This window comes from Oncorhynchus mykiss, chromosome 31, assembly GCF_013265735.2.
Source record: "Oncorhynchus mykiss isolate Arlee chromosome 31, USDA_OmykA_1.1, whole genome shotgun sequence".
Taxonomy (NCBI): domain Eukaryota; kingdom Metazoa; phylum Chordata; class Actinopteri; order Salmoniformes; family Salmonidae; genus Oncorhynchus; species Oncorhynchus mykiss.
This window is the reverse complement of record NC_050571.1, coordinates 20,547,953-20,561,202: the sequence shown is the minus strand read 5'-3', so window position 1 is coordinate 20,561,202 and position 13,250 is coordinate 20,547,953. Positions and strand designations below refer to the sequence as shown.

The following is a 13,250-nucleotide window of genomic DNA, read 5'->3' as shown; positions in this document are numbered from 1 at the left end:
AACATTAGAGTGTCTAGGTAGAGAAACAAACGCCTCACAAGTCCTCAACTGGCAGCTTCATTAAATAGTACCCGCAAAACACCAGTCTCAACGTCAACAGTGAAGAGGCGACTCCGGGATGCTAGCCTTCTGGGCAGAGTTTCTCTGGCCAATGTCTGTGTTCTTTTGCCCATCTTAATATTTTATTTTTATTGGCTAGTCAGAGATATGGCTTTTTCTTTGTAACTCTGCCTAGAAGGCCAGCATCTCGGAATCGCCTCTTCACTGTTGACGTTGAGACTGGTGTTTTGCCGGTACTATTTAATGAAGCTGCCAGTTGAGGACTTGTGAGACGTCAGTTTCTCAAACTAGACACTAATGTACTTGTCCTCTTGCTCTGTTGTGCACCAGGGCCTCCCACTCATCTTTCTATTCTGGTTAGAGCCAGAGTGCACTGTTCTGTGAATGAAGTAGTAGTACACAGGCAATTTCTCACATGGAATAGCTTTAATTTCTCAGAACTAGAATAGACTGACTAGTTTCAGAAGAATGGTCTTTATTTTCTGGCCATTTTGAGCCTGAAATCGAACCCACAAATGCTGATGCTCCAGAAACTCAAATAGTCATAAAAAGCCAGTTGTATTGCTTCTTTATTCAGAACAACTGTTTTCAGCTGTGCTAACATAATTGGAAAAGGGTTTTCTAATGATCAATTAGCTAATCCCAGTTCATAATTTTAAAAGGCTAACACAACGTGCCATTGGAACACAGGAGTGATGGTTGCTGATAATGGGTCTCTTTTCACCGATGTAGATATTCCAATAAAAATCAACAATTTCCAGCTACAATAGTCATTTACAACATTAAAAATGTCTTCACTGTATTTCTGATCAAGTTGATGTTATTTCAATAGACAAAAAAATTGTGTTTCTTTCAATAACAAGGACATTTCTAAGTGACCCTGAACTTTTGAACGATAACGTGTGTGTGTCTGTGTGTACACACACACACAGTACCAGTCAAAAGTTTGGACACACCTACTCAATCAAGGGTTTTTATTTATTTTTACTATTTTCTACATTGAAGAATAATAGGAAAGACATCACAACTATGAAATAACACATGGAATCATGTAGTAACCAAAAAAGACCAAATCAATGTATATTTTATGTTTGAAATTCTTCAAAGTAGCCATTCTTTGCCTTGATGACAGCTTTGCACACTTTTGGAATTCTCTCAACCAGCTTCATCTGGAATGCTTTTTCAACAGTCTTGAAGGAGTTCCCACATATACTGAGCACTTATTGGCTGCTTTTCCTTCACTCTGTGGTCCAACTGATCCTAACCCATCTCAATTGGTTTGAGGTCGGGTGATTGTGGAGGCCAGGTCATCTGATGCAGCACTCCATCACTCTTTTTTGGTCAAATAGCCCTTACACAACCTAGGGCTCCCGAGTGGCACAGCGGTCTAAGGCACTGCATCTCAGTGCTAGAGGCATCACTACAGACACCCTGGTTCGATGCCAGCCTGTACCACTTCCGGCCTTGATTGGGAGTCCCATAGGGCGGCGCACAATTAGCCCAGCGTCTTCCGGGTTTGGCCGGTATAGGCCGTCCTTGTAAATAAGAATTTGTTCTTAACTGACCTGCCTACTTAAATAAAGGTTCAAATAAAAAGCCTGGAGGTGTTTTTCATTGTCCTGTTGAAAAACAAATGACAGTCCCACTAAGCACAAACCACATGGGATGGCAGATCACTGCAGAATGCTGTGGTAGCCATGTAGGATAAGTGTGCCTTGAATGATAAATAAATCACAGATAGTGTCACCAGCAAAGCACCCACACACCATCATACCTCCTCCTCCTCCATGCTTCATGGTGGGAACCACACATGCAGAGATCATCCGTTCACCTACTCTGCGTCTCACAAAGACATGGCGGTTGGTACCAAAAATCTCAAATTTGGACTCATCAGACCAAAGGACAGATTTCCAACAGTCTAATGTCAATTGCTTGTGTTTTTTGGCCCAAGCAAGTCTCTTATTATTGGTGTCCTTTAGTAGTGGTTTCTTTGCAGCTATTTGACCATGAAGGCCTGATTCACGCAGTCTCCTCTGAACAGTTGATGTTGATATGTGTCTGTTACTTGAACTCTGTGAAGCATTTATTTGGGCTGAAATTTCAGAGACAGGTAACTCTTATGAACTTGTCCTCTGCAGCCAGAGGTAACTCTAAGTCTTCCTTTCCTGTGGCAGTCCTCATGAGAGCCAGTTTCATCATAGCGCTTGATGGGTTTTGCAACTGCACTTGAAGAAACTTTTAAAGTTATTTTTCCCCCGCATTGACTGACCTTTCATGTTTTAAAGTAATGATGGACTGTCGTTTCTATTTGCTTATTTGAGCTGTTCTTGCCATAATATGGACTTGGTCTTTTACCAAATAGGGCTTTCTTCTGTATGCCACCCTTACCTTGTCACAACACAACTGATTGGCTCAAACGTATTAAGAAGGAAAGACATTTCACAAATGAACTTTTAACAAGGCACACCTGTTAATTGAAATGCATTCCAGGTGAATACCTCATGAAGCTGGTAGAGAGAATGCCAATTGTGTGCAAAGCTGTCATCAAGGCAAAGGGTGGCTACTTCGAAGAATATATTCCTGGGAAAAATAATATGAATGCTGAGTTTGGTGGTGTTGTGAAGTTTAAAGAACTTATGTCCATCGTACATCCCCATACACACATTCATGATGTCCCCAATATGCAATATTTAATGTAATGTAATGAAACCTACATTTGAAACATGACAAATTTGCCTACGAGCTGTTTAATTTGCTGCAGTTTCAGTAGACAGTAGATCGAAACAGACTGTATCTAGTTGGCATAAATATGCAGGCCGCCAGCAGCATTAATACGTTTGTGTGGGGTTACAAATCACTTCCAGTTTGGGGAGTCTTGTGGAAAGGATTCATTTTACACTGCCACAGGAGGCTCTAAAATATATCTAAGTCAAGGCATTGTTGGAGAAATTGTGTTATAAATCCAGGTAGAATGTTTTTATACAAAAAAATCTTTCCCTTTTTGCTATCGGCCTACCTATTTTAGATTAATAGTCTGGGTTTATTTTGCTAGTCAACAGCAATTCAAAGAATGGTTGTGATACAATACTTTCTCAACAATGTTCCTCTCTCCCTGCACTTGTTAATAGCCCATCATATGTGAAAAAAATCCACTTATGACTCTAACCCAGTCATTTGTCATACGCTTAGGATCTGGAAACAGATTAGGTATTTTCTTAACATACCCACTGTATACATTGACAGCCCAATTTGCCTGAATCATGCTTTCCACCCCGCATTGGATGATGTGGTGTTTTCACAGTGGAGGGAGAAGGGGCTCACAACAATTGGTAATCTATACATAGATGGTCAGTTAGCTTCATTTCAACAATTACAGGGAAAGTTCAACATGCCAACAACACATTTTTTCAGACACCTCCAAATCAGGAATTTCTTAAGGACACATATCCCACGGTATGGCATTAAGAGAAATAGTCCTACATTAGATAGCTTGATCCTTGTCAAACCCCATTCAAAAGGGTCAGTCTCTAGACTGTATGATGTGCTACAGGCCCACATAGAGGTATCCACAGACACTATTAAAAGGGCTTGGGAACAAGAACTTGGTTCAGAAAGCTCTCAGGAATATAAACCACAGTTCAGTGAATGCCAGACACAACCTTGTTCAGTTTAAGGTGATACACAGGTTACGTTACTCAAAAGTAAAACTGCATAAAATATTCCCGGACACCTCACCACTGTGAGAGGTGCAAGCAGGATGAGGGGACGTTGACCCACTTATTCTGGACATGTCCTAAGTTACATGTTTACTGGGCTCTCATTTTTGATTACTTATCTAGAGCCTTTGATAGAGTTCTAGCCCCAGACCCATTGACCGCTCTGTTTGGTACAGTTGATGGGAATAACTCCGAAGGGAAAGCTGTCTCTCTTTGTACTCTATTAGCCAAAAGGCTCATATTGCAATTTTGGAAACTGGAGACTGTACCTACCTTTGAAATGTGGTTACGGGATTTAGGGAATGTAATACATATGGAAAGGATTTGATATAATACCTTCAATAGAAGTCCAATGTTTTACAAAATATGGCAGGCGATACTGGATAAATGGTCTAGTCCCGCTTCATAACTGGGTTGACGATCTGCTGCTACTCTGTGCTGTACTCCACTCAATATTTATTTTTGGCTTAACTACACTGCTTGTAATGACTATATGCTGTCTTCTTATACATGTACCACCTAATAGGATTTAGTTTTATTTTGTGTATGTGTGAGTTAAGTTTTGTTTTGTCCTCTAAATTGGCCATCCCATTCAACAGTACAATGAATGTCATTGTTAGTATTGCTGTCTTTTTTTATTTGATTTTTTATTGTAAAATAATAAACATGTTATTAAAATTTTTTTTTTTTTATTTCTGTTTATGGTATCAGTTACTCTTTGCATTTTCATTCATGTGTCAAAATATAAGCTGTAAAACAAATATATATTATTGTCACATACACCAGATAGGTGCAGTGAAATGTGCAGGTTGCCGTTTTTGTCACGAGTCTTGTCCTGGATACAGTATTTTTTGATTTTCCCTTAGATTGGCAAGCTGCAAGCTCAGAATTGGCTATATTGTAAAAATGTATGACAACAAAATGTGCTTTTTGGTCTAAATTTAAGGTTCGGGTTAGGTATAAAATCAGATTTTATTTGACCTCTCTGCAGAGCTGCCTCCAGAACAAGATTCATTAAGAAAAACGCTAACCTGCGTGAAATGTTTTACAGGGTCAGCCATAGTAAAAGTCTAATCAAATATCATTTTATTGGTCACATACAAATATTTAGTAGATATTATTGCAGGTATAGCAAAATGCTTGTGTTCCTAGCTCCAACAGTGCAGTAATATATAACAATTCACAACAATACCCACAAATCTAAAGTAAAGAATGGAGTTAATATATAAATATTAGGACGAGCAATGTAGGAGTGGCATTGACTAAAATACAGTAGAATAGAATACAGTATATACATATGAAATGAGTAAAGCAGTATGTAAACATTATTAAGGTGACTAGTGTTCCATTATTAAAGTGACCAGTGATTCCATGTCTCCATGTAGTGCAGCACCCTGGAGCAAATGTCTTGCGCAAGTGTACATCGATAGATTTTTAACCTTGTCGGGTATTCGAACCAGCGACCTTTCGGTTAATAACCCAACGCTCTAACCACAAGCTCATTTCATTTCTGTGTCTTGTATATTTTGGGCCCAAATGTATATTTGCCTTCACATAATACTCTGTCAACGCAATATCAGTACACAACGGCATTGTCAGTCCTCTAAGGGAATTACTTTCACATTTTAGCACTAGATGTCAGTACTGCACTCTTAAATAATAAAGCAGCAAGCGTATGTGAGCTGCATTGGATTCCCTCATACCTAACAGAACATCAGTTTAAATATTTTAAAACTGTACTAGGTCCAGTATACCCCAACTCATGTGGTGTTGAGCAGAACTATGGACTGTCCTTAGGCTCCAGCCTCAAAGTATTGGATAACCAACCTTGTGTCAGAATGAGAATGCTTTGAAAACCTCAGACCAAATCTAGATGTGTAGTATAGTTTATTGTAGTATTATTACTTCTAAGGATACAATCTTACCAATGCATCCAATGGCAAAATTGCTGTTGACTTGACATGACATTTTATTTCAGCTGTATAACATTGTCAATAGATTGTATAATGAAATACATGTATCCATTCTTGAGACACAGTAAGTCAAAGCCATTACAGCAACTGTATATACATGTTATGATGAGTTTTCAGCAAGGTTTTGCCTAACATAACCCCTTTTGTATTGCTGAGCACTGTTTTCAACTGAAGTGATTTCATGGTGTTGACAAGATGTGCGGGAACATAAAAACCTAATGTGTTTGGCCACAGGCGAAGGAAAAGCTTGCCTCTTCTCTTCCGTGCTGCAGAGGGCTCTGTGTGTGGCAAAGCCAGCCATTCTCTCCCCATCCTGCAAGTGATCAAATAAACCTAGCTGGCATGCCTGTCATACTATGAGCTCTGACTCAGTGAGCAGTTCAGTGGGAGTTACTGCAGGGAACACAGCCACTTCTCTCTGCTTCGAGCAGGGGGATGAAACACCCCCAGAATGGCACGTCGCTTTGTTTTGAGATGCACTCTCTGGATGTTGGCCCAGGTTCCTTTTTTTACAGAATGAGTTTCTTTAGGGGGTTTGGGGGAAGAGGGGTGGGGATTGGAGTGGTTGTCTATTCCAGGCTGTTTGAACCATAGAAATGGAATGAATAGAACGGATGTCCCCATTCAAATCCATGATGGCATAATGACTGGACTGGCAGCCATTTTGAGAGTACTCATGCCTAGGTCGAAAACATACAGGTTAAGACAAAATCATCACAAATCTGAGACCAGCACCATTGCTAAATGTAAGTCACTAAATTATATTTCATTCAGGAGCTATACAATAGAAGATAAACATAAGTCACACAATTTTATTTTCATTTAAAAGCCATACTGATGCCAGCACAATACTGTGAGTGGCTCTTTTGGTAAAGACCGGAGTCTGCGCCATGGCGGCAGTACAGCGTATTGACTTTTCAGTGAATGTGTAAGATTCTAAATGATTTATCTAGTGAAGACTCTCGCTTCCTTCTGGATCTGTATATGACTTTAACATATTAATGAGATGTATATTGTCACTAAAGGAGAGTTTACATTCTTGAAATTGTCCACATAGCCTTCCCTTGCTTTTTAACTCTACCTGACAAGCTGAGACACATTCGACTGTACGTGAGCAAAGATACTGCCAAAAGTGGATGACATATCATGCCCTCACATTGGTCTTTTCGTAGAGCCCTGTCCCTACAGTGCTCTGATCAGGGGGTTGCTGATGGGCCTGGCAGACCAATCAGAGAGTAGTCATGGTTCTGTCTGCTCTTTCTGCTCTTCCATTAACGCTCCCTCTCCGTCTGACCATATTACTGTCAGGGCATGTGGCAAAAAGGTCCACCATTCTGAACCTGTGACAATATTTGACATTGTTAATTGTATCCTGGCTGACTGGCTGATCTCAATTCAGATTTCACACCATCATTATTCTCGTCCATATTGTTTTACTGTCACGCTGAAACGTGTGTCCTCTCTTAACCCTGAATTAAAATAGTGGTTTTCAAAAGGGAAAATGTAAAATGCAACAGTGTAATTGAATGGGATAGTACAGGAGGATGAACACTGAGGCACAAAAGAAGGGTGGTTGAAGTTGCATTATGTCATGTCTCCTTCTCACGCTGACAGAGGGTTCACACCATAGAAATATAATGAACATGTTGAGCTTGGAACCTCTAAAACCCTAGAAATGTTACTGGTAAACTCATGGGTACACTCGCAATGGCTACCTGGCATTGATGACAAAGGTTTAGATAATGAGATTCTAATATCCCATAACTCTTTGCAAAAATTGGACCAGCTATGCTAGTTAGCAATGGCACTGCTAGTGCAATGTGATTTTCAGGATTTTTTTTTCTCATATTGTCTGTCATAGTTGATGTGTACCTATGATGAAAATTACAGGCCTCTCTCAACTTTTTAAGTGGGAGAACTTGCACAATTGGTGGCTGACTAAATACTTTTTTGCCCCACTGTAGATACTTTTGTACCTGTTTCCTCCAGCATCTTCACAAGGTCCTTTGCTGTTGTTCTGGGATTGATTTGCACTTTTCATCTCTAGGAGACAGAACGTGTCACCTCCCTGAGCAGTATGACGGTTGCGTGGTCCCATGGTGTTTATACTTGCGTACTATTGTTTGTACAGATAAACGTGGTACCTTCAGGCATTTGGAAATGGCTCCCAAGGATGAACCAGATCAGGTCTTGGCTGATTATTTTTGATTTTCCCATGATGTCAAGCAAAGAGGCACTGAGTTTGAAGGTAGGCCTTGAAATACATCCACAGGTACACCTCCAATTGACTCAAATTATGTTAATTAGCCTATCAGAAGCTTCTAAAGCCATGACATCATTTTCTGGAAGTTTCCAAGCTGTTTAAAGGCACAGTCACCTTAGTGTTTGTAAACTTCTGACCCACTGGAATTGTGATACAGTGAATTATAAGTGAAATAATCTGTCTGTAAACAAATGTTGGAAAAATTGCTTATGTCATGTACAAAGTAGATGTCCTAATCGACTTGCCAACCTATAGTTTGTTTACAAGAAATTTGTGTAGTGGTTGAAAAATGAGTATTATTGAGACCAACCTAAGAGTATGTAAACTTCCAACTGCAACTGTACCGTGTAAGCATTTGTATCGGTCATGTGTGAATGTTGCTGTGTATATGTTTTCTATATATCTTTATCTTATCTGACTTGCCACGACTAAAGTTCCTTCTGGAAAAATTCTAGATAATGATAATGAAAATCCACCCTCAGTATATGCAAACCGTTAAGGACTATCATACAGCATAGAGAATCAGTATTACAATATAATCTATTTTATTTTATATTTTATTCTATTAGCTTAATTTTATCTCCATAAGGTGATACTGCTCTCCCTGAAACTCTGGGGAAATTCATGTTTAAAGTCAAAGCATCAGAGCATTCAGTCATCACAATCACTGGAATGACCTTCACAAGACATTTCAGAAGACAATCCAGAAGAGATTTTACAAGACATTTCAGAATAAAAATATGAAAGGAAGCGATCCAGGTCAGTTAGAGTTGGTCAGAGGAGCATAAATATGCTAGTCACTAATGCAAACAATTTCCAATTACATACTCAGCTGACACAAGCAGTACAGTCTGGAATACCATCTCACTCTAACACTTTTTCATGTACGACAAAATAGTAAATTCTGAGAAATATATTTTATATTCAAATTGCCTTTGTTATTAGAATTGTTTGTGGATAGCTTCACTTCATATAATGCATTGTAATCATAATAATAACAACAATGTTCGCAGTCTATGCATGTCCATTCATTTATGCTGCTGTCCATGCAAACTGCCAAGCAACAATTTTAATGTACGCCTTGAACCAAATTTATGAATACACTTTATCCAGGGCTTTTCAAACTTTTTGGGGCTTAGTATTGTGATCTTGTGATCGAAAATTCATCAGGGACCCCCTCATAATCAGAACACAACTCGAGTGAGATAAAAATAGCATACAATGAGTTTTACTATGACTTTGGCAGTGCATGGCCGGAGGAACCAAGTCTGGGGCCCTGGGATGGAACATTTTAAAGACCCGCTTCTTGGCATCGGAGAGAACATTTAGCAGATTTCAAGCTAATTCCTGCAATTCTACATATTTTGTCATGGGGCAGAGATATTTTGTTGTTGCAGCTTTAAAGCTAATATCATGCAATTTTACAAATGTTGTCATGAGGCAGAGATTTAAAAAAATATATTTTTAAATTACAGTGTATTTATGCAGTGGTGGAAAAAGTACTCAATTGTCATACTTGAGTAAAAGTAAACATATTTTAATAGAAAATGACTCAAGTAAAAGTGAAAGTAACCCAGTAAACTATTCCTTGAGTGAAGATCTAAAAGTATCTCGGTTTAAATGTACTTAAATACAGTGGAGGAAAAAGTACTACATTTTCGTAATGTTACTGGAGTAAAAGTAAAAAGTTAAACTAAATGCAAAACATCCATCAAATTCCAGACGGCACAATTTTTAACATTTTGTATAATTTAATTATGGACAGCCAGTGGCACACTCCAAAACTCAGACATAATTTATAAACGCAGTATTTGTGTTTAGTGAGTCTGCCAGATCAGAGGCAGTAGAGATGACAATGCGTTATATTGATGATTCGTGAATTGGACCATATTGCTGTCCTGCCTGAGCAATCAAAATGTAATGAGTAAAGAGTAAGAGTTGGTGCGGCTGGCTTCCGGGTTGGATGGGCATTGTGTCAAGAAGCAGTGCGGCTTGGGCCTCCCGGGTAGCGCAGTGGTTAAGGGCGCTGTACTGCAGCGCCAGCTGTGCCATCAGAGTCCCTTGGTTCGCGCCCAGGCTCTGTCGTAACCGGCCGCGACCGGGAGGTCCGTGGGGCGACGCACAATTGGCCTAGCATAGTCCGGGTTAGGGAGGGCTTGGTCGGTAGGGATGTCCTTGTCTCATCGCGCACCAGCGACTCCTGTGGCGGGCCGGGCGCAGTGCGCGCTAACCAAGCGGTGTAGCCTCCGACATATTGGTGCAGCTGGCTTCTGGGTTGGGTGCGCGCTGTGTTAAGAAGCAGTGCGGCTGGTTGGGTTGTGTATCGTCTCTCCCGAGCCCGTACGGGAGTTGTAGCGCCGAGACAAGATAGTAGCTACTACAACAATTGGATACCACGAAATTGGGGAGAAAAAGGGGTAAACATTTTTTTTAAAAGAAGCAGTGCGGGTTGGTTGGGCTGTGTTTTGGAGGACGCATGGCTCTTAACCTTCGCCTCTCCCGAGTCCGTTGCAGCGATGAGACAAGACTGTAACTACTACCAATTGGATACCACGAAATTGGGGAGAAAAAGGGCTAAAATGTCATGAGTGTACATTATTTTCTTTAGGAATGAGGTAAAAGTATTCAAAAATATAAATAGTAAAGTAGAGTTCAAATACCACCCAAAAATACTTAAGTAGTACTTAAAAGTAAGTATGTGGAACATCTCATTCCAAAATCATGGTCATTAATATGGAGTTGCTCCCCCATTTGCTGCTATAACAGCCTCCAATCTTCTGTCAAGGCTTTCCTCTAGATGTTGGAACATTTCTGCAGGGACTTGCTTCCATTCAGCCACAAGAGCATTAGTGAGTTCCGGCACTGATGTTGGGCGATTCGGCTTGGCTCCCAGGCGTTCCAATTCATACCAAAGGTGTTTGATGGGGTTGAGGTCAGGACTTTGTGCAGGCCAGTCAAATTATTACACACCAATCTCGACAAGCCATTTCTGTATCGACCTCACTTTGTGCACAGGGACATTGTCATGCTGAAACAGGAAAGGTCCTTCCCCAAACTGTTGCCACAAAGTTGGAAGTACAGAATTGTCTAGAATGTAATTGTAGGCTGTAGTGTTACTCCCGTAACTGGAACTAAGGGGCCTATCCTGAACCATTAAATATAGCCCCAGACTATTATTCCTCCTCCACCAAACTTTATAGTTGGCACTATGCATTGGGGCTGGTAGCGTTTGTATATATACTGTATAGTGTATTTTGATTTAGTTACTTTAAACTACTGCATTTATGTTAAACAATTGTTGGGGGGAATACAAAAACGATTGAGTTGAAAAAGTAAAACTTGGTGGAATACTGTGGATACCAATATCCCTGTTAGCCTCCCAGGCCCATGTTGCCCAGGAAAAATAACATAAATTGTAGATTAAAGGAGATATATGTAATATTTTTGCATTGTCATTTCAGAAAAGTTAATGGTGTAATGATAGTGTTTCACAATATTTTCTCCCGAAAAGGAGGTCAAAAAGTATCCCTCTCTGTGTCACAATGGGAGTCGATAAACTATTAGCATCCGTTGCTATATCAACGGCGTGATGACCTAATGATTAGAATTACAGCCTAAATTACATTCTTTTCATTTTCGGAATGCAAACAAGGCTGATTTCTGCGACAATTTCGCTGTTTAAAAAGTTTTGTTTTGCTAATAAAATGAAAACATTACTTCAAACTACTTTTGGTTACCTTGTTAACATTACAACATGAAATCCATGTCTTAAATGTTGCAAAAATGGCAAATAAAACATGTAATCTGCTTGACACAATAAAGTTACTTACCTTACAGATCATGAATCAGCTAATTTCCACTCCATTCATATGCAAATCAGTTTGATTCCTACCCTGGCGTGTCTGGCTGTCAGGATTTTATTTTAACCTGTCCTTCCATAATCTACACTGAAATAATAGAATTGCAGTCAGCCTTTATTATGATACATTTTTTTTCTATCTCGCATAGCTCATTACTACACCCTTATGGTTTAATATATATGTATTTATTGTAGGTCCTAGGATACAACAGTTTCATTTTTTTTTTCATTTCACCTTTATTTAACCAGGTAGGCTAGTTGAGAACAAGTTCTCATTTGCAATTGCGACCTTGCCAAGATAAAGCATAGCAGTGTGAACAGACAACAACACAGAGTTACACATGGAGTAAACAATAAACAATAAACAAGTCAATAACATAGTAGAAAAAAAAGAATCTATATACATTGTGTGCAAAAGGCATGAGGAGGTAGGCAATAAATAGGCCATAGGAGTGAATAATTACAATTTAGCAGATTAACACTGGAGTGATAAATGATCAGATAAACATGTGCAGGTAGAGATACTGGTGTGCAAAAGAGCAGAAAAGTAAATAAAATAAAAACAGTATGGGGATGAGGTAGGTAAATTGCGTGGGCTATATACCGATGGACTATGTACAGCTGCAGCGATTGGTTAGCTGCTCAGATAGCAGATGTTTGAAGTTGGTGAGGGAGATAAAAGTCTCCAACTTCAGAGATTTTTGCAATTCGTTCCAGTCGCAGGCAGCAGAGAACTGGAAGGAAAGGCGGCCAAATGAGGTTTTGGCTTTAGGGACGATCAGTGAGATACACTTGCTGGAGCGCGTGCTAAGGGTGGGTGTTGCCATTGTGACCAGTGAACTGAGATAAGGCGGAGCTTTACCTAGCATAGACTTGTAGGTGACCTGGAGCCAGTTTGTCTGGCGACGAACATGTAGCGAGGGCCAGCCAACTCGAGCATACAGGTCGCAGTGGTGGGTGGTATATAGTGCTTTAGTAACAAAACGGATGGCACTGTGATAAACTACATCCAGTTTGCTGAGTAGAGTATTGGAAGCTATTTTGTAGATGACATCGCCGAAGTCGAGGATCGGTAGGATAGTCAGTTTTACGAGGGTAAGTTTTGCGGCGTGAGTGAAGGAGGCTTTGTTGCGAAATAGAAAGCCGACTCTAGATTTGATTTTGGATTGGAGATGTTTGATATGAGTCTGGAAGGAGAGTTTGCAGTCTAGCCAGACACCTAGGTACTTATAGATGTCCACATATTCTAGGTCGGAACCATCCAGGGTGGTGATGCTTGTCGGGTGTGCGGGTGCAGGCAGCGAATGGTTGAAAAGCATGCATTTGGTTTTACTAGCGTTTAAGAGCAGTTGGAGGCCACGGAAGGAGTGTTGTATGGC

The 13,250-nt window shown here is 40.0% G+C and overlaps 1 long non-coding RNA gene across 1 annotated transcript; it reads right to left on the bottom strand.

The window, feature by feature from the left end:
- Positions 1-4,464: 4,464 nt before the first annotated feature.
- Positions 4,465-7,787, bottom strand: LOC118946045. Its single transcript, XR_005041174.1, has 2 exons — positions 7,726-7,787; positions 4,465-6,429 (listed from the first exon to the last, which is right to left on the bottom strand). It is a non-coding gene; the product is annotated as an uncharacterized LOC118946045 (long non-coding RNA).
- Positions 7,788-13,250: the final 5,463 nt, after the last annotated feature.